This window comes from Pholis gunnellus (assembly GCF_910591455.1).
Source record: "Pholis gunnellus genome assembly, chromosome: 7".
Lineage (NCBI taxonomy): Eukaryota > Metazoa > Chordata > Actinopteri > Perciformes > Pholidae > Pholis > Pholis gunnellus.
Window position 1 is genome coordinate 2,368,770 of NC_136533.1, and position 21,874 is coordinate 2,390,643.

Here is a 21,874-nt window from a genome sequence, read left to right on the forward strand (position 1 = left end):
AGTGAGCTTCCTTTAGAGTGAATGAGAGGACGTCCACGTCGAGTCTACGATGAGATCATAAAACCATCATCGATTCTTCTCGCTGCATCACAATGTTTCTAAACACGATTTATTTTCTCTCACTGTGACTATCTGCTATTTTTAAAACATTGCATATTTGTAATGATTCATAATTAAAAGTTATTTTTTAATTAATTCAATATTAGTAACAAATAGATGAGATGTGTTAACTGGACGGTTGAAGAAAAAACCTTAAATGACTGGAACAAAGATGCTCCTTTTTCTTTTGTTCTGATCCGACCTGTGACTTTGTGATCGTTGCACCGCTAGTCATCACCCAGCCTCTAGTCTTCACTCAGCCGCTAGTCATCACCCGGCCTCTAGTCTTCACTCAGCCGCTAGTCATCACCCGGCCTCTAGTCTTCACTCGGCCTCTAGTCTTCACTCGGCCGCTAGTCAGCACCCGGCCGCTAGTCAGCACCCGGCCTCTAGTCTTCCCTCGGCCTCTAGTCTTCACTCGGCCGCTAGTCATCACCCGGCCTCTAGTCTTCACTCGGCCGCTAGTCATCACCCGGCCTCTAGTCTTCACCCGGCCGCTAGTCAGCACCCGGCCGCTAGTCATCACCCGGCCGCTAGTCATCACCCGGCCGCTAGTCAGCACCCGGCCGCTAGTCATCACCCGGCCGCTAGTCAGCACCCGGCCGCTAGTCAGCACCCGGCCGCTAGTCAGCACCCGGCCGCTAGTCAGCACCCGGCCTCTAGTCTTCACCCGGTCTCTAGTCTTCACTCGGCCTCTAGTCAGCACCCGGCCTCTAGTCTTCACTCGGCCTCTAGTCTTCACTCGGCCTCTAGTCAGCACCCGGCCTCTAGTCTTCACTCGGCCTCTAGTCTTCACTCGGCCTCTAGTCATCACTCGGCCTCTAGTCTTCACCCAGCCTCTAGTCTTCACTCAGCACAGCCGGCCGGGTGAAGCCTTCAGTCAGTCGGCTACAAGACAACTTTCCTTCGTCTCCTGCTTCTATGTGATCACAGCTGTCGCCATCGACCTTTAATTACGTCGATGAACGTCACAACCATAAAACAATCATATGGTCAGCTGACCTGTCTGTCTGTCTGTCTCGCTCCTCGCCAGATGTTCGCTGTGATGAAGAGTTTTGTTGTTTGCCAACTAAAAAGGGGGAGAAGAAGAAGAGCTGTCATGTTGCTCAGGCGTCTCTACACAAAGCAACATGGAATCATTGTCAAAAAGCAGGAAAATACTAATTACAAACACGACTCTTAACACGGATTCATTCCATCGCCTCGCTGCCCTTCAGCTGTGTTTCCCTCAAGATATAAATTAGTGAAGTAATCTCCGTCTCTCTCCACCTGTCAAAACTTGTAAGGAGACTTTTCTCTTTTATTGCGAGCTGCTGCTCTGATCGATCAGTGCAGCGTCACCGATCGATCACCTGCCGAGCTGAATCCGGTCCTGACGCTCAGACTGACTCTGTGCTCTGAAGACGAGTCACCTCATTCTGTAAATACGGGTCCTTTACTGTGTGACGTATACTCACAGAGGCTTAATACAACTTTACATTACACTTCACGAAAATGTTGTAAATTACAAAATGTTGTAATTTACCCGAGTCTCATCTTTCATCATTTTGTTTCTTTTAGTGTCCGACTGAAACATCAGACGAGGAAAATATAATCGATTCATTGCTGATATTAAAGCTTTTAACTTCTACAATTCTGATTGCTTTGATTCAGAAAAGTATTCCTGAGTGTCCCAGTGCTCAAGGCTGCAAATAATATCAATAATTATTATTATTTTATTTATACAGCACCTTTAAAAACTGTTTATAAAGTGCTTTGACAGACAAAGCAGCAAAATCATGGAAATAATAACAACAGAAAGCTCAGTGAGACAGATGATACGATAAAAATAAACTAAGAAATAAATTAAATGTAATGAAATAATTTAGTAGTGATTTAAAAGAGATGACTTTGTGTCTGTGACATCACATGAACCCAACGTGCTAAGAAACCACAGACTGTCTGTAGACGTGGACGCAGTCGTCCTGATGTCTCATTGGCCTGTGGACGTTTTGAAGCCTCGCATTTGCTCCAGAATAAAACACGGTAAAAACAGCAGAAATGTCATCCACGACATCTGATTACATGTCAGCAGCGCCGTTTCCTGTCACAATCACGACATATTTGAAGGGAGGACGTGGAAGACGAGCTGTAAAGTGGCCCCGTTATGGCCGAGCGTCTCACAGCGGTGTCTTCTTCTGCTCAGAGACCGTTTACTGTCATATTTAAAGAACATAAATTATTAAAAAAAGACAACTACAGTTCGTGTTAACAAGCTCTCAGGCAGATGCATCAAACTACTACAAACACCGAGTCACTGCAGAAGAAATCATGTCAAGTTGCTTGCAACAATATTAGCAACGTGCAGCTTAATGTTTTTACTCTAATGTATGTCAACACAAGCCGGGGCTGACAACACGCTGGTCCACAGAGCATCCTCCTGATCTTACACCAACTCATACTGTTAACAAAATATGACTCGTTGTGGTTTCTTGTTTTGTTTTTCATACTTTAAGAGCTAAACATCCTGATCCACACACCCCACCAGTAGGTGGCGGTAATGCGCCAATTCATTGTTTGCCAACCGCCGATAAACCTCGAAGAAGAAGAAGAAGAAGAAGAAGAAGAAGAAGAAGAAGAGAATCTTCCTGTTTAGCATAATATTCTTTAAGTAGCATTCTTTAAGTAGCATTCATGAGAAATAAGTTACACATTTAAACTACTTTTATCCACAAAGCAAACAGCAGCGAGACGTGACGTGACGTCCAAATGAACTCTTTTAAAAAATCGGTCAACTTTTGGTGAAAATTTGCATTGATTCTCTGTAGTGATACACATTATTTAATAATATACTTTTATATTAAATAGGCTCCATTCAGCTAGCAAACAACCCATAATGCAGTGTGTTATCTAATGATATTTAAACCCTCGGACCGCAAGCGGCTGTTTTCGGTTGAGGAGCGACTGAAGCAACTAAACAACAACAACTAACAAAAGTAACGTCCGTGTATTCAGAGAGGGGTGTGATCAGCTGGAAGCCGAACGTCCAACGGGAATGTCGAGATGTGTAAAATGTATAAAAACACACTCTTACGTGTACGCATGCGCGTTGCAATAACAACATGAACGTAAAACACAAGAGTTTTTAGATCGAGTCTGGCCACATGTTCAAGCTGACACGCGAAACCAGCTTCTACAAACTAATAAACAACATTTCACACAATGCAGTTAATAAAACGAACCCCTGAGTGGACGTAAACACGACGTTACAAGCAGTAAAACGAAGAGAAACACTCACGACTGCTGCAGTCCGGTTTGTTTTCCCTCGCTTGGTTTCGAATTGACAGGGTGCTGTACTGCGCATGCGTGTTGCGAACCGGATAGGACGACTTCTATTTATATCAACAATGAACACAGATAATAATAATAATAATAATAATGATATAAAATGCAATGGAGACGGGGAAAATAAGATTGTACATGAAAATAAAAATAAAAAATTAAAGTTGTTTAAATAATCACATTAAAGGCTACATATAAAACATTTTTTTATTAAAGTCATGTTTAATTAGTGAAACAAAAGAAAAGTTTTTTTAACTCAAACATTGTTTCTTTGACTAACACTTGAATAAAATGATAAATCTCAACCGCTCAAATTTCCATGTTTGTTCACAATTTATTCCAACTGCTTTTAGTTCTTACTCGTCAACTAATTCTTCTAACAATGATGTTCAATCTACCCGAGGATTATAGACTTTACTCACACTTGAACAGACGGTAGCTGCCATCAGGATCTCCACTCTAACCCGACTCCTCAAGCTCCATTTGTCACTTAAAGGGACGGTACGTAACATTTAGGGGGATTATATGGCAGCCATGGAATAAAATATTCACAACTATGTTTTAATCAGCGTATCATTTCTAAAGCAGTATTTAGTATTTAGTTGGTTGGAATCTGGAAAACACCACAAGATGCCACTAAATCATACACACTGGGCCTTTAAACGTCAAACAACTTTGTAATTCCTTTCTGCTCTTTGACTTAATGTTTAAACTTCATGTTGAAAGCAGGCGGCAACGTCCGGTTCTGCAGAGTAAAGCCGATGCGGAAGTGTCCGAAAAGTTTATGTTCAGAGTTTATGGTCTCAGTCTCTAGTTTCAGGTCTCTAGAGGCGTACACGACGTCGCTACGTCACTCCTCCACATTCCAAATATGGTCACTCCCGTTCATCGGTTGCGAATACAAAACAATATGGCGACGGATGTAATCCAAGATGGCGAACTCAAGGCGTCAAAACATCAGTCCACAAACCAATGGGTGACGTCACGATGACCCCGTCCACTTCTCATATACAGCTGATGGTTTAAAGCTCGCTAACTCGTCTGGATGGTTGGGGCAAAAACGCAACATCTGTTGCCAACAAATGCACGCACATGTTCGATGACCTCGGCTGTAAAAGAGTCTTTATAGCTGATCAGCAGAAGAAAGAGTCGTACCGGAGGTGGCACTAAAAAACAGATTTTAGTAGATGACACGTCAGATGATCACCAAACTAGTTCTTTGAGTCGTCCTCTGGTGAGCATCGACATCCAGAGTGAATCTGTCACATTGTTATTGAGACGGATCTCTGTGGAAACATCTGCATCAATCAGAATCATCGCGCTCTGGGCAGAAACAACTTCCCTCTCATCAAACGGGCCGCCCGTCATATCCACGTTATGTTATACAGATGGAAACCTCAGACGCCTTTACAACCAGATTACTGACTGTTTAATTAAATTGAATAATGCCAAACACTCACCGAGCCCGTGATGGAGAGGCATAATTCTGCCGCTGCATTAGCAGGAGGCTCATTACTCAGCGCTAATGACTTTCTCCAGCAGGGAGACACATGAGCGGGCCCGAGGTTCTGTTCCTGCTTTATGTTTTCTAATCAACCGTCCCGCTCTGTGAAGAATATCGGCAATAAACTACATGCGTGAAGCTGTCTTTCACCGTGGAAAACAACAACTTTCATATTGTTCTATTTGGCCCGAATGCTGCGTGTGGAAGAGGAGGAGGAGGAGGAGGAAGGGGAGGCCATTAGCTGGATCGTGCGGCTGCATTCAGGTAGGAAATGTGATCCTGAATGTGCACCAGATAAAGCTGCACATCCACCACAGGTTCGAGATCCACTGGAGGTATTTTGCGATGTTTGTGTTCTTGTGTTTTTAGGGTCTTGCACGTTACAGAATGACGTGTTGCTCTCGCATCAGTTTGAATCTCAGGCTTTGCTTTCCCGTCTGCAGTTTGGCTCATTAACAAAGTCCCGTCTGACTCTGACATCCCAGAACATGTACATACATTTACACATCAACTCTTCACTTAAATATACACTTCAAACTTTTCCTTTGCCGTCGTTCTGTTCATGTCATGAACAGCAAGTCTTAAGGCATGAAAACACAGCTCGATTTAAATAAAACCACCAACGACAAACCGCGACAGAATGAGCATCAAGTGAAGCACACGACCGCACCAATCAAGCTGTCACGAGGACTTTATGTGATTTAATTGGCTAATTTACATCACAAACTATTTCATAATCATACTACATTTTCAATTCACATTTACTCCAATATTACTTTAATTAAAAACAGATAATAATACATCTCAAGGCCACGGGCCTACATCTAAAGTCAAGGAGTTCCTTCATGTTCTGAATGTTAAGCAGCATCCACTGATCTCTCTCCAACACCTTTGTGTCTTTGTAGTCTCGACGCTCTTCATCACACGAATGTGAACAACAGAGCAGTCTGTCCTTGAAGACATTCATGGTGTTGCAACTCACTCGTTCAGATGAAAAAGTTTTCTTCTTTCACGCCTCTGCGCTGCCGGCTCATCCCTTAATGTCGGCATAAAGAAATCACCACCGGCTCCACCTGAAGTGACTTTCCCTTTGTTTGATTTGAAACAGGCGGCAACCTCCGGTTGTGTTTATGGTCTCAATCTCTAGTTTCAGGTCTTCTTCAGTACAGCATGATGTTCATTTAGTACATGATGGTCCATTTAGAGTCAAACAGAGCTTTAGGGGCGGGGCTACACAGTGATGGACGTATACGGCATCTCTACGTCACTCCTCCTCAGTCCAGTTATGGGCTCTTCCGTTCATCGTTCGCAAAAACAAACAACATGGCGACGGCCGTGATCCAAGATGAACTCGAGGCTTCAGTCCACAAACCAACGAATGACGTCACGACGACTACGTCCACCTCTCACATGCAAATCTGTGGGTTTGAACACAAACACATCGTCACACGACTGAAAGATTCGGAGCAGCTTTGTGTCTGTTACGGGTTTATTCTATTCTTGTGCCAACTTTCAGGGAAGGTTGCGCCCGGCGTTGCTGAGCAACCACTGGGACCACACATTCATGGACTGCTTACCAGAAATCTTCTTTCAGTTCTGACCTTCGTTCGGGAGTTGTTTTGAAGTATTGACCGAGCTCTGAGTGACCCTGCGCTACGATCAACTTCTCCTACAAATGTGCAGTCAGACTGATCTCTACGGAAGGAAAGATATCTGAGGTTGTTGCGTTCCAGAAGTTGAACTTTGTTTATCTTTGTGTATCTCGGGCCGCGGCCGTCGCACCCTGAGAAACTGGCCTTTGGGAACGCTGGCGCGCCGCAATGGCGTCGCTCTCGCTTTTAAGTGTTCCTGCCGCACGTCTACATTGACAACAATGGATTTGAGGGGCAAACACTAAGGGATGTGTCCGGCCCCTAGTCTCGAGTTAAAATGAATCTAATCTAGTGAAGTCTATTCTTTTGTCTTGTTTAGTCTAATCTGATCTAGTCTTTTGTCTAAAATAATATAATCTAGTCTAATATGATCTAATCCAGTCTATTCTATTCTTTAGTCTAATCTAATCTACTCTAATCTTGAGCCTAATATAATAGTCTAGTCTAGTCTTAAATCTAATCTAATGTAGTCTTTTCTATTCTTTAGTCGAATGGAATCAATTCTCTTCTATTCTCTTGCCTGAACTAAACCACAGCACACAGAGGCTCTACTGCCAACTCTCATAAATAATCCCATGAAAACCACCAGGAGGATCCAGCAGCAACACAAACAACACAGAAATATGCCCCGACATCCCAGCAGCCTCTGGGGCCACGAGGATGACGAGCTCCATCATCCCTGTGAGGCCGAGGCCCCTGAGGTGCGGTGGAGTTATACGGTGTCGTTGCAGACAGAGAGCTGAGGGCCTGTCGACCTGTCGACCTGTGAACCAGACAGCCTGAGCCCTCTGTGCTCACAGCTGTTCATTAAACCGACAGCAGCTCGTCTGCAGGTTCCTGTCAGCACGGTTCTACACCGGAGACCGGATTCATCCCGTGTTCGTCTTCTTCTCGTATTTATATTTGCAGGATAGAGAGTCTTGAATCGTTATTATTTATTAGCGTGATCGTTTAAGATGGCACCTCGTGGGACAAAGTCCTTCTGATCCCGATGATGTCAAACAAGAGTCTTCAGCAACACTTTCAGTTTCTGCATGAATAAGTTGTCGAAAACTTTCGGCAACTTATTGATGACTGTAAACTTTTCAGGGTAAATATTCCTGCGTTGATGTTTGGGTTGTGAGATCCCGTCTGACCTTCATTCTTCATTGTTATGATCGCGTTCCTTCACATTATCGTTGATCAAGGAAATGATCCACGGCCGACCCGCCTCTCTCTTATCAGCCCGAGGCAATTAACTCCGTAAAAAATGTTATTTTCAATTTGACTGTTAACTCATTTATTAATTCTGCTATCAATCACCTCCGCTGCAGCTTCTCTGGATCCATCTCACTGATGGATGGCAGTCGTGACTGAGGACTGAACTCTCTCAGTAAAGTTTCTGAACTAGGTTTCTTTCCGTTTTTTTGTTAAAATCGGGGAAAAGTTTCTGTCAGTCGGGCTGTTTTTAGGCAAAGGTCGAGAGTAACCAAGAATACTCACTCAAGTACTGTTATTTTGAGGAACTATAACTTGAATATTTCCATTTAGACTACATTTTGGAAGCGAATGTTTTACTTTTTACTCCACTTCACTTATTCAACACTAGTTGTATACTTTGCAGATTCAGATTAATAATCCAAAAATATAATATTATTATAAATAAAGCAACCTGTAGAGACGTATACGGCATCTCTACGTCACTTCTGTTCACCGGTTGCAAAGAAGCCAAGATGGCGACGGCCAAATTGACTTCAAAACGTCCACAAACCAACAGGGGACATTACAGCGACGACGTCTGTGGCTGTAAGTCTGGTTCCTAGAGTTCATTAAACAAAGAGTGAAGAAATCTACTCAAGGCAGAGAAAGGGAAGAGTTCTACTGCTGCTTACAACCTGGTTTGGGTGAAGGAAGGGGCCCAAGTTTTCTGAAACCACCTGTAAAAAGTCTGTCACGCTGACATCTAATGCATTTGACCACCGCACGAAAGCCTTTTTTTTGTTACCGAGTACATATAGCGCACGACTCTTCAATGCTATCCGACAGACTGAGCTCAGCAGAGCTTCCCGAGGTAATAAAGGTTTACAGCTCGGTGGTGACCGTTAGCGCTCCCAGCTGGTCCTCCTGTGGCCCCCTGCCCGGTGTTGACACCTCGTCCTCGGAGAGTCATTATTCTGAGCAGCGGGGCCGGCTGGAGGCCTCGGGATGAAACGAGCGCGCTCTTTACGAGCCAATTGGACCAGAGGTGCGGCTATAACTAGACTGAGGAGACGGATCATTACGGAGACGGTTCAGGAGTGTGTGGAGTGTGAGTGGGTGTTTGACAGCAGCGGAGTGTCGTGTTGAGGCCTCCTGACGGACACAGACGGTGAGTTAAATGTCTCCAAAGTCTCCAGAGGGTCGGCCCATTGGACGCCGCAGTCTTCGGCTCTAACACGCTGTTAAACAGAGTTCATGCTGCTGCTCTTCTATGTTTCATTTATTCGAATACAAATCACTTCACTGAGTCGAATCATTTTGTTCAGTTCAAAGATTGGTCGTCCCTTTTTGTCTGAGATAAGTGAACGCATCACGTCAGCTCAGTTCAGTATAAATAAACTACACCACGGTATCGTTAGGACTGTATCAACACTAACACTATCGATACTCTTATCGGTTCTTTTTGATTATTTTGCGAGAAAAAAAAGATAATTAATTAAAAAAAGACTCAACATTGCTTCATTACTCACATGTAAACAAATAGTGTTTAAACAGCAACAGCAGAAATGTTTAAATAACTATTATATTATATAGTATAGAGTATATTATTATTATTAGTGTCGAGGTGTGTTGGGTGGAGTAACGAAGAGATACCGAGGTCATGACTCTAAAGGCCTCATATTCACCGGCCAGTGTTCTAACGTGGAAAAAGTTGCAGAATTACGTCTTCAATGCATGAAATAGCAGTTAATTAACTAATAACCTCTTTGGTTTATCCGGCAGCTGCAGCAGCCGAGTTTACTGTTGCTTCTCTGTTTCTCATATGTGGAAACAGACGGGGGGTTTGTTTGGGCAGCTCCATCATCAGCACCATTACAAAAAGCTGCAATATTTGTTTAGCTGTTAATTAAAGTTGTGTGAGTGTGTGTGTGTGTGTGTATTTGTGTGTGTGTGTGTGTGTGTGTGTGTGTGGGTGTGTGTGTGTGTGTGTGTGACAGGGACGCTCCTCTCCGTCTGATAACACTCTGATGAGATGCGTTGTTTGTTCCAAGGCTCTTATTGGGTTTCATGTGAAAGATGAAAGCCATTCACCTCGTGTAGGATCTCCGTTATCATGCTTGGAGCAGCGGGGCTCTGCTCCCAGAGAAAAATGGCTCATTATTGGAATTGTTCTGGTGTAAACATTTGATTAAAGACACCGTGCGTCCTGCGCTGCTGCCCACTAACTTACATTTACAAAGTGGTTGAGTTTAATGGATCCTGAAGGACGGCGTCGCACCAGTTAGATTTAAATAATCTCAGAAGCTCATTAGTCAAGAACTGGAATCCAACAAATTCGTTATCGTGACACATTTTTGCAATTACAGCAGCGCTGCTGCTGCTGCACGCAACTCTGTGGTGCAAAATGACCACCGGAGTGAGAGAAGCTGATCTTCTTCTCCTGTTAGATTAAGAAACAGAGTGAAGATGTTCACACACTTTACAACCTGTGGACGGAGATGGAACCTGTCCCACAAAAACACACTCAATGTAGATGTTTAGCTTTGTGCATCTTGAGAATGTCACTAAAAGACAATGTTGACATTTTGTCACGTGACTCGTCATTCACTCGCTCACGTCCATAGCTGACGGTAGAGGGTACGTAGAGCCGAGGGGCCCGGACCAAACCAAAGCATTTGAGGAGTTGGGGTGAGAATGTGTTGCCGTGTCTGTCTACCTGAAACACAAACACAATGGGATTTGAAGTGAGCTCATGAATGAGACTTTAAAGGGCTTTAAGTTTGAAACGCTACATCAGAACGTCCTGCTGCTCTCTGAGTGACACCTTGAGCTGGTCTGCTATTAACCTGTCGTGAAATGATTTTGTAACTACGCACCATTTCCTCTATAATCTCACCCCAACGACACTTTTCTGTAGATTTAAGTCCTAAATGTCCCCACATCTTAGATTCGTATCCACAAACACAAGTAGAACCTGATGTGAGGCTTCATGCCCCATCCAGAATAAAATCTCTCAAAATAATTCAGATCCCAAAATCCTTGAAAATTCAACCTCAATTGATTTTGTTGTTTTCACCTCAGTTGAAGGTTTCAGGGCTCCGCTGTGGATTCAGAGCTTTGATCGGCTGCTTTACCGCCCTGCAGAACTAAACCGCATTCCAGTTAAATATTAGTTTGTTGTAAAAAAACAGAACTTATTAAGGTAAGATTTCCTTGAGCCTGCAGAGAGTATGAACGCCGCAGCGCTGCAGAGAGAGCTGCAGGTAATCTCCAGGAGACATTTTATCAGCTCCATGCAGACGTTCATGTTTGTTTTGATGCCTTTTACGCGCTCGATTACCCTTTTACTCTCTGCTCCATGACTCTACAGTAAACTCATATTCTCTGTGATGACCCGGTCTCGTCCGCATTAATATTTCACGTCGCCTAAAAACTTTAAATGGGAGCGAGGCGCGCTGGTTGTGAATTGCAAGTTAAATAATTGATGCTGTTGGAATCTGATGCACCGCAGAGCTTCAGTAGCTTCTCCACTGGAGGAAATTTACATCCGCTTACGCAGTGATCTACATTTCCCATCAGGCCTAGAGCGCCGGCCAAATCCTTCCCAAAACAGAGCGAGAGAGAAAGAACCTTATTGTTCAAGTGCTGCAGTTCTGTGTCTGACTGTTGTTTTCTTTTCTGCAGCAGTGAATGATGATTTCAGTAATCTGTGGATGGATAGAGCCAGGCTAGCCGTTTCCCTCCACTTTCAGTCTTTATGCTAAGCTAGGCTAACAACGTCCAGCTCGGAACCTCAGGAGAAACACGTTTGTTTTAAAACACAAAACCCCTGCCTGAATGATCCACAGGGAGCTGCATTAAATAGCCTCTTTTCAACAAACCTTGAACTATTTAAAAATGTTGTATACATTATGGGTATTATTCAACTTTTTAATAAATACTAATTAGACGCTATCCCACCTTTCCAACTCATTCCTAGTAATTCAACTGCTTCTTCATACAGATTAAAGCAGCAATACGCCAACAGTTTGGTATCAGAATAAAACTCTCTCGATTGATTTAGTTCTTCATGTAGATCTGGTATGAAGCTTCTGAACGGTGTCTCACCATCAGGCCTTTTAGATACAACACTATAGAAACTACACAAGCTAAAACCTCCCGGTTAACCCTGTTCATCCTGTTCTAACATGAATTTATGTGACTCGGGTTCCTGCTTCGCTCTCTGCACTCTCATGTTTTCCGTCTGTAAAGTCACTGGTGAAGCTCCAGAGGTGGTTTTTCTTTAACGTATCGGCGGGAAGCTGCTGTTTTACCTCCAGCGGGGCCGAAAATGTGAAACGCTTCAGGGAGTGTCAACAGGCTCTACACACGAGACTCAAACTCCTAAAGTGCTTTCATCACTCCGGGGCGAATAGGATTTCACAGCTTTCTGCAGCGAATCCTGACGCCTGGGACTGAAAATGGCTTTCTGCTGCGAAACACAGGAACGATAATGGTGCACCTCCTTCACTAATGACAGTCCTGATTTAAAACGGCTGAAAAAGAAGCTCTGTATATGAAGTTAATGATTGACTGACTGGACTGGATTCAGAGTACATTTTCCAATCATGTCGATCCTCCAAAGTGGCAGCCTGTTTACCCAGCAATAAGCGTCACACATCCAAACTGCTTTCTTGACGTTTAGATCACATGGAGCCATTTCAAGAGCATTTCAATGACTATCTGTCAGCCCAGCATCACGGCAGTTCATGAAATAGACACCAAATGCAATCTACAGGTTTCCTGTAAAGGGACAGGAATTGTCTGTTTTTTTTGTGAAAATAATGCAAATGGGAAGTCAAGTAGGACTGTTTGTGGTTTCGTTGCCTAAACCTAACTGTACGTAGTTATTACAAGGCCAATGATGTTTTTCCTTTACCTAACTAAGTGGTTAAGTTGCCTTAACCTGTTAAAACTGTAGGTTTAGTTGCCTAAACCTCACCATTTGCGGTTAAGTTGCCTAACCTAACTGTTGGTGGTTTAGTTGCCTAATCTAACTGTTGCTGGTTTAGTTGCCTAACCTAACTGTTGGTTGTTTAGTTGCCTAATCTAACTGTTAGTGGTTTAGTTGCCTAACCTAACTGTTGGTTGTTTAGTTGCCTAACCTAACTGTTGGTGGTTTAGTTGCCTAACCTAACTGTTGGTTGTTTAGTTGCCTAACCTAACTGCTTGTGGTTTAGTTGCCTAACCTAACTGTTGATGGTTTAGTTGCCTAATCTAACTGTTGCTGGTTTAGTTGCCTAACCTAACTGTTGGTTGTTTAGTTGCCTAACCTAACTGCTTGTGGTTTAGTTGCCTAACCTAACTGTTGGTTGTTTAGTTGCCTAATCTAACTGTTGGTGGTTTAGTTGCCTAACCTAACTGTTGGTTGTTTAGTTGCCTAACCTAACTGCTTGTGGTTTAGTTGCCTAACCTAACTGTTGGTTGTTTAGTTGCCTAATCTAACTGTTGGTGGTTTAGTTGCCTAACCTAACTGTTGGTTGTTTAGTTGCCTAACCTAACTGCTTGTGGTTTAGTTGCCTAACCTAACTGTTGATGGTTTAGTTGCCTAATCTAACTGTTGCTGGTTTAGTTGCCTAACCTAACTGTTGGTTGTTTAGTTGCCTAATCTAACTGTTAGTGGTTTAGTTGCCTAACCTAACTGTTGCTGGTTTAGTTGCCTAACCTAACTGTTGGTTGTTTAGTTGCCTAACCTAACTGTTGGTGGTTTAGTTGCCTAACCTAACTGTTGGTGGTTTAGTTGCCTAACCTAACTGTTGGTTGTTTAGTTGCCTAACCTAACTGTTAGTGGTTTAGTTGCCTAATCTAACTGTTGGTGGTTTAGTTGCCTAACCTAACTGTTGGTGGTTTAGTTGCCTAACCTAACTGTTGGTGGTTTAGTTGCCTAACCTAACTGCTTGTGGTTTAGTTGCCTAACCTAACTGTTGGTGGTTTAGTTGCCTAATCTAACTGTTGGTGGTTTAGTTGCCTAATCTAACTGTTGGTGGTTTAGTTGCCTAACCTAACTGTTGGTGGTTTAGTTGCCTAACCTAACTGCTTGTGGTTTAGTTGCCTAACCTAACTGTTGGTGGTTTAGTTGCCTAACCTAACTGTTGGTGGTTTAGTTGCCTAATCTAACTGCTTGTGGTTTTGTTGTATGTAGTTATTTTAAGCTCAACCATGTTTTTTTTCCTAACCTCAGTAGTTTAGTTGCCTAAAGCTGACATTGGTTTTTAACGTATGCCATCCCCCCAAAAAAAGTTGCTGCGAGGGACAGAAAAAAAAAAAAAAGAGACAATTCGTGTCCCTGTAGGAAACCAATAGATTGCATTTTGTGACTATTTCACGAACTGCCGTGAGACGTGTTGAATATTTAATGTGAAGCAGGACTGAACTACCTGAGGTTGAATGTAACAAAGTACTTTTACTCCAAGTTCCACCTCGAGGCTGCTTTACTGGAGCATCTCCAGTTCCCTTCACTCACCACCTCATCCTCCATCGAGGAACACAAACAAGCACAGATTTTAATTAGTACACTAATTTCGGACAGAAATCTGTTCTCCATCTGACCTAGTTACATTTTTGGTTTGCAAGAACTTTGATATGAATACGACTGCCTGGGGTTGTCTTTTCTGGGCCTTATATATTAAATATTGCCACATGGAGACCTCCAGCAGCTGGTACTTCATCCAGCAGGGCTTCAATACGTCTCAACTGCTCCCAGAGCCAGAACAACGTCACGGCCATGAGGGCAAATCAGGTTCATCTACTCCTTCATAGTCCTTTTTTACTCCCGTCACCAGTCTGACAAGAACTGAGACGAGTGGAAGAACATCGACTGAAAGACCTAAAGCTTCTCACTGATACAGTAAAATCCTCTTGTTCCGTCTCTCAGCTGACTGACGGTTCCTCGAGTACCAAAACGGGGTGAAGCTTCGTTCCACAGATAGAATCAAAGACTTAAATGTGTCCCATTTTAAAGCCACGTTCAGATCTGATTCAGGAACTCTGCTGTTGCCTCCATTCATCCTCTGCTGCACTTTTCTTCCTGACTGAATTTGGGGCAATTAAAAACTCATAACTGTGTTGCAACTGCATCTGAATTTTTGTCCTAATTATAGTTTGTCTTTTTTGTTTTATTTAATTTAATTCATTTTTAGATCGTTTCCCACTTTTAAAAAAACCCGTATTTATAGCCATTCAACTGTCATTCAAACCTTGAAATATTCTACATCTTTCATACATTATTGCTATTATTGAACTTTCAACATCGAGCACGTTCACACTGCAATTCTTTCAGCAGTTCTTTTTTTAAAAATCTCCCTAATCTTTGCTTTTTATTGTATTTTTTAAATGTTGTTCTAATACTCTGTTTGAAAGCTGCTACACAAACACATCTGCCTCGTCTTACCTTCTACCTCGATGAGGATCTGCACCGCTGGTGTCATTATTTCTACAAACACACCGTGTACTATTCACACAGCTACACGGTACACGAGACGCTCACTCATGCATACGGAATGAGACGCCGGCTTGTTGTGATGCACAGCGTGTTCAGCATTTTATCGTTGTTTCCTCTGAACCGGACTGAAGAACACTAGAGGTGGTGGACTTAGTTTGCACCTCTGCACAGAAACACGAACACACATGAATACACATCTTTGACACTCGTGCACACATGCACCACACACCCACCCACCCACACACACCTACACACTCTGAGCCACCCACAGACAATTACAGTATAATTACAGAGCTCATTATTTGTCTCTGCAGGAGATTCAGATTGTTTCTTTGTTCGAGGAACATTTTTAAATCAGCAGCTGGAACGGAAGAAAGAAAAACAAAACAACACTATTTTCATCACTGATCAAAATAAGCTGCATGTAGATCAGAAGCAAAGCCATGAGGTGGAAGGGCAGATATGAGATGTTACATCTTTTTTTCTTATGTCAGGCTGTTAAGATACCCGGTCGTGTTTCTGACCACCTGTCGCGCTATGGAGCCATGTTTTTATGAGTGGGTCCCTGTTTTGTGTGTTGTGAGGACACATGCGCTCACACAAACATGCTGGCGGTGTGATATTCATTCTGTCACGACTCGGGCGTTGCAGGATTGGACCCAACTGCAGAGGAAGCAGCAGGATACGACGGCGTACGAGGGCCAGCGTAGGTAAAAAAAGAAATAATGATAATTATGGAGCCGGGGGAGGAGGTATATTAAGAGAAACAAAGGTTTTGAGATTAGAGATGTAAATATATGAGAAAAAAAAATCATGGATATTCTTTGAGATTCAAAAATAGCAAATGTACAAGGAAAAAAACTCACAAATTAACTAGATTATGAAGTCATACATTTCTAAGAAAATAAAAGTTGGGTATTTTTGTTAAGGAACCACATTTGTTTCACCTTGTAAGGTTAAATCAACAGCAAAACGTCTTACACAGTCCATCCATCCATCCATCCATCCATCCATTATCTTATCCGGGGCCGAGTCTCAGCAGCAGCAGCCTCTGCAGGGTCTCCAGACGTCCTCGTCCCAGCAGGACATAATTCACTGTAATCTGTGGTTCAACACAAGCAGTCGTGTCCTGTTTTCTCTTCACAGCGACGCAGCGACAGCTGGGCACGCTCAGGGTGTTTCTAGTGTTAGAAGTTGTTTGTCTCTACTTTCCTGTGACTTCTACAATCTTTTTATGTATTTATCTTCATAAAAAAACCCCACAAAGAACAAAAAAAGTGTGTGTATGCATCTTTCAGGACCTTCATATTCCATATGATAATAACATTACTTTAGGAGCAACAACATTCAAACGTCCACAGTTTTGCACTCCATTAAATTTACAACTTTAATCTAGTTATTTCTTGGATTGTCCCCGCTCCATAATTAGTATTATTATTATTTTTTAAATCTACACTGGCCCTAATACGCCAGCGTAGCAGGAAGAGTTGAATGATTTATAGTAGACATTGACTTAGTCCAAATAAAGCAGTAGGTCGTTCAGGTGGGCGACGGGTAAATCCAAAGACAGGGAACCGGGAAAGAAGCCAGAAACACAACACATTGTAAAAACTAGACACCAGAAACACGGGCTGGAAACACTCGATAACAAAGAACAATGAGGAACCGGGAGAAGAGAGCACAAAGAGTAATCACACAAGGACGGGAGGGAGATAACGAGCGACAGGTGAAAACAATCAGGGCGGGGCAGACGACCACACAGGTGGGAACACTCACAAAGGCAGGAAGTGAATAGTCTGCAATGACAATAAAGGTGAGTGCCAAAATAAAACAGGAAACATGAATAAATGAACGATATCAAAACAGAACAGAAAACATAGAAAACGAAATCCTCTAGAAAACAGTTTTTTCCTCTAAAGACACAGCAGCCTTCTCAGAAAGTCAGAGGGCAGAATGTGACACATTGGTGCCAATGATTCTACACTACAGGTGGCGATAACACGCCAAGAAACACAGCAATGCACCGAGAAGACGGCCAGAAAGTTAACAATATAGGTTATCAGTGAAAGAGTCAAAACGAAAAATAAATGTGTTCGACCTCAAAGAAACACACAATGGGTTTGGGTGAGAAACTCTAAATGTATGTTCGTTTACAAGAGAATTACACTGTTAAGATATTCTATTCATGAATTAGGCATTTGGAGTACTTCTATATACATATATCTATGGATATATATATATATATATATATATATATATTCTTTTCAATTTGTTACTACATGTTAGCGATTTAAATTCTCAAATATATAATTCCTTTACAGAATCAGTGTCTTCAAGCGCTGTACGTGCATTTAAATCATAGGCACTTTTATTTTAATTAAAAAAAACTGTTCTGCACCTTTAATAAACTTATATTCAGCTCCTAAAACACAAATGACAGAAATAGAATTGTGATGTTAGGATTTGTTAAATGGTGAGAAATAAAACAGATTTCAGAACGTGTTGTTTTGTGGACGTTATTAACTCGTTTGCATTAAGTTCAGCAGCAATGAAGTGAAAGTCCTCAACATGTTTTTCCAATTAGAGCCTTGATGTCCTTGAGAAGCTGCCGGAGTTTGACCGTCCTCTCTCTTCTCTGGGAAACACAACAATTTCCTTCATGTCAGTCGCAGGCGGCATAACTATTTTGACACTCCAAATTGAATTTCCAGCTTTTGTCTGGCTCTGGGGTTGTTTTTTTTTCTCCAACTGAAGACTTATTGAAGTGTCACTCTGAGAGGCGCCGCTGCCCATTTATTTTTCCATTATTCCTGCTGATAAATATTTTGATATCTTTGTTTTGTTGTGGCGGCTTGAAAGTCATCAAAAGAGAAGCAAACGCTCCGCCGACCACTTTACATTTTGTTTTAGCAACTGCAGTTTAGAGACAAATTTGACCAATTACAGTACAGAAGATGCACAGAATTCACAGTTAAGCTAATGATCACTTCTAGTCAATTTACACATACACCCTTTTTTAATTTGTTATTTCCTCTGATATCCACTAAATGCTGCTACAGAAAACACTACTTTGAAATGAAGTGGAAATCCCCAAACTTCTCCGGATTAAATGTTTTGTAGGAGTTCAGCTTGCAGTAAATAAATTCACCTCTTTTGATGTGAGTTTGAGAGGAGAATTTATGAATAAATTATCAGGTTTTCCATTTCCTGGACATGAATGTTTAAAGAACCTGAACAGACGTGAACACACCTTTAACTCACCTTCATTTTGTCAGAAACTCAACCGAGTTGTCTTCCATTACATTTTGTTGCCTGGTTTGTTGGTTCATGGCATGGTTGATTGGTTTGTGGGAAGGTTTTGTTGATTTGTTGGTTGGTCTGTTGATTGGTTCTTTGGTTTGTTGGATGGTTGGTTGATGGGTTGGTTGGTTAGTTGGATGGTTGGTTGATTGGTTGGTTGGTTAGTTGGATGGTTGGTTGATGGGTTGGTTGGTTACTTAGATGGTTGGTTGATTGGTTGGTTGGTTAGTTGGATGGTTGGTTGATGGGTTGGTTGGTTACTTAGATGGTTGGTTGATGGGTTGGTTGGTTACTTAGATGGTTGGTTGATGGGTTCTTTGGTTTGTTGGTTGGCTCGCTGGTTGGCCAGAGGGGGGAGCTGTGAAAAAGTAAAGTTATTACTAATAATAAGTGCATAATAAAATATGTATTAATCTTATAGAGCAACCAAAAAGCTTGGTTAAGGTTTAACAATGACATAATAGGTAAGTTAGTTAAACTTAATAAATGTGTTTTACAATTAAAACAATTACAAGTAAATCATAAGGCTTTTATTAACATTTTTAATCAATCTGTAAACTGATAACAAGTGTCTTACAAGTGCTTATAATGATCTGATAATCTATCAATAAACATGTTTATGATGTTATCATTAAAACTTATATAGTCTTGTTAGAACTGTTTGCAAAGATGTTCCTGAAGGTGCAGCTGGATAAACCTTCAAACGTATAACTTTCAAATCCTAAACCATCAACAGTTGTGTGTAATTCCCTCTGGTGAGCGTTCGGTGTTGTGATTTGTGGTTCCGTTACAGCCGCTGACGGTTGTCAGGAGTAACAAAGCAGATTAGATGAAGGCCGAGAGCTTCAAGAGGAGGATTTCCTCCGAGCTGCCGCTGCATGTGAAACAACTGTATTTACAAAAGGTGGTGCATTTGATTTTCTATGTGCGCAGACAAGACGATGGGGTTCAGCCGCTCCGTCTCAGCGTGAAGCGACATCTGAAGACAACATGTCGGATGACAGCGGGAGACGACTGATGAGTAACAGCCGAGCTAAAGGCTCCTGAGCCGCTCCACGTTTCATCTGCAGCGACAGATTCAGGGCGGCGACATCGCAGCGCATTCACAATCTGCCACAGCGAGACGCAACAACAATAACCGCACGTGTTGTAGCGGGATTGAAGAGTTCAGGTTGTGAACGAGCACGTTGCCAGCTGTAATACTTGTACAGGATGTCATACCGGTGACACTGAGTGAAGATGGCAATGACTTTAAAGTTACTGTGTTCAGAAGCACAGCAGCAAAAAGGAAAAGACTGCACGTTCATGTCTTCGCTCTTCATGCTTGAGGATTTATTTTAAATTTGAATGCTAAACTTAAAACGATTATTTCAAGGAAACATCTTGCTCTTGTTTTTCTTTGCCCTCTTTGATAGTAAACTGATTATCTTTGGTTTTGGATTATTGGTCGTACAAAAACACTTTGGGCTCAGGCAAATTTTTCTGTACATTTTTCTTTTTTAAAGATTTCTTAGAGAAAGTGTGGGGACTTGGGAGTGCTTGGGGAATGAGATGGGAACATTGTGCAAACGTATGTTGAGAAGGAGCATCAGTTCCTTAGATGAAGGACTATTACATTCTTCTTGTCACTCTACAAGATCGACTGTCCTCAGAAAAAAGTGAATATCCCAACATGTGTTTAAATTGAAATCTTCTGCGATGGCAGAATTACAGCTCCTGATGTCAAAGTAAAGCACAGCAGATGGACATCCAACGATGCAGGAGGTCAGGAGGTCAGGGTGGACAAAATGTTCAACTTTGACCAGAGAGCGCAGTTCATTTCCTGTTTCCTTCCAACAGACAACGATGGGATGCACAGTCGTTTCCTTACCTTATGATGAAAGTCTCCTAATTCTAATCTTAGTCGTTGTTTTAACCAAAAGCTCTGCCCTCAACGAGCAACCAAACCTAAACCAGATCGGTTTAAGATCAGGTCAGAGAGTGCTTCTGCGTGTCATTCTGGAGGGCGTGGACTTACAAATTGTTTTGACTTGTTGACCAATGGGAACAAGTAACACACACGAACATCTACTGTATTATTTTCAATGATTTGATTCAAAAGTGACCCTCTGACGAGATCTCGTCACAACTCACAACCTCTCAAATTAATATTATTGCCAATATCACTGCCCTGTGCTAGTTTATATTAGGCACAGATGTAAGTATTACTTCTTATACACTTTATATTTTTTACTCTTGTTGTAATTTACTTTTTCTGTTGTAGTTGAATTATCTTACGACAGATATTTTACTGAAATTGCTATTCTGCTTTGCACTGATCTCAGAGTTACTTCTTATACACTTAATGTACTCTTCTGTTTATATATGTTCATATTTGACTTCATGTTTTTTTCTTATTCTTCTTCTTTTAAATCAAAGTCTGGCACAATAATGTCCTTTGGGATTAGAATAGTTCTATCTTTTCTCATTTGAATTAGGTTTCTGGTACATCGATACAGCGCCATCAGGTACATCGTGGTCAACTCGACACAGATTCAGTTCTGGATGCTTCAGTCTGGATTATAATGTATAAAAGTATAATCTGCAGTCTTTCATGGGATTAGTGGAAACACTGACATGCTTGTGTCAATGCACAGCCGATGTACACATGGTGTGGACATTTTCAAAAAGCTTCTTAACACTCACTTCATTTTCACTTCCCTAAAATAAAGACGGTTAAAGTTTGTACGCGGATGTTCTACATACCGTTTGTCCTTTTATCTCCTTTTCTGGAACGCTTTGAAACAATATCTTCTCTCTTCTTCTTCTTGTTTGTTTTTCCTCTCCTCCTGCTCTCAGCTCTCTATTTGCATCTCAAGTCATTGTTTACTGACTTTTCAGAGGAGAAAAGGATTGCAATTGAGTATATTTAGCAGCTCAAACCCGATGCAGGCCCGCGTACAGAGCGGCCTATTGAAACGGCAGCGAGTCGCTGGGACTCCCGTGAGCCTCTGCTGGATTTCTGCGCAATCACAACAGCATTTCTTTTGTTGAATCTGTTTAGGTGTGTCTCATCACAGTTATCTGTCTACAGCATGTGCTCCTGTCTCCTTCTGAATGCCATTACACAGAAAAAACATTCATCCGCTGTCAAACAGTACACCTGTAGGCTCCTCGATACACTTCACTGACTCTCTTCTATTCCCGCTGTGCCCATTTACATTACCTCCTCTGCTCGGCTGCTTCGGAGGGAAAAACAAGCTGCTGGAAGGCCTGCAGCCCGGAATTATTCAAGTGTTTCTTCTGGCGAAAAATCAAAAACACGCAGGATCACTGCGGAGGAATGCCGAGCGGTAAAAC

General features: G+C 42.1%; 1 protein-coding gene across 1 annotated transcript in view; it reads left to right on the forward strand.

Moving 5' to 3' along the window:
• Positions 1–21,874, forward strand: part of LOC306698478 (E3 ubiquitin-protein ligase TRIM21-like) — a 281,779-nt gene that overhangs the window by 53,312 nt on the left and 206,593 nt on the right. The window lies entirely within an intron of this gene.